At 48.7% G+C, this 1071-nt stretch overlaps 1 protein-coding gene across 4 annotated transcripts in view; it reads right to left on the bottom strand.

The window, feature by feature from the left end:
* The window catches only part of RORA (RAR-related orphan receptor A), a 149773-nt gene that overhangs the window by 54516 nt on the left and 94186 nt on the right, over nt 1-1071 (bottom strand). The gene's annotated exons all lie outside the window — the stretch shown is intronic.

Here is a 1071-nt window from a genome sequence, read left to right as displayed (position 1 = left end):
GCACAGGCACACCTCACACACACACGGGACACAGGCACACCTCACACACACACACGGGACACAGACACACCTCACACACACACGGCACACTTTACACACACATGGCACACAGGCACACCTCACACACACATGGCACACAGGCACACCCCACACACACATGGCACACAGGCACACCCCACACACACACGGCACACAGGCACACCCCACACACACATGGCACACAGGCACACCCCACACACATGGCACACAGGCACACCCCACACACAAGTCTATTCAGCTGCAAATCCTACCTCCACTTGCTGAGAACCTGCATGACTGGGCACCAAGGACACAGCACACACACACACCCACCCCACATACAAACAGACCACACACATACAACACATATACACCACACACACCACAGATGCACACCACACATGCCACACACATACACTGCACACACACCCTACACTGACACCCCACATGCTTACACATACACCTTACTCCCCACCCCCAATATATGGGTCTACACACGGGTCCATCCAGCTACAAGTCCTGCCACCACTTGCTGAGAACCTGCATGACTGGGCACCAAGGACACAAAAAGGATGCACAGAACCCATGAGCGCACCTCATCTTGTTACATTAGCTTCACTGCATAGGAATTAAGGATGAAAGTGAAAACTTTTTTTTAAGGAGAAAGAAGACAGTTGATTATAACCTTGAAGGTAAAATGTAGAGATTTCATTTGCAAACTCTAGAGTCTGGGGTGGAATCTCTGCCCTGACATTTGTTAGCTATGAGAACTTGGACACTTTCTTAATCTCTCTGTGCCTCAGTTTCCTCACCTTTAAAATGAGCCCTATCTCATTATTACAGGGTACACAAGTGCCTGTATTATCAATGCCTACCACATAGTAAGTGCTACATAAATGTTAGCTATAATCATCACCATCTTTGTGGTTTTTTTTTTTTTTTTTAAGACAGGGTCTTACTCTGTCACCCAGGCTGGAGTGCAGTGGTGTGATCACAGCTCACTGCAACCTCCACTTCCTGGCCTGAAGCAATCCTACCACCTCAGCCTCCTGA

Source organism: Colobus angolensis, unplaced genomic scaffold (genome assembly GCF_000951035.1).
Source record: "Colobus angolensis palliatus isolate OR3802 unplaced genomic scaffold, Cang.pa_1.0 Scaffold19, whole genome shotgun sequence".
NCBI lineage: Eukaryota > Metazoa > Chordata > Mammalia > Primates > Cercopithecidae > Colobus > Colobus angolensis.
This window is presented reverse-complemented; position numbering and strand designations above follow the sequence as displayed.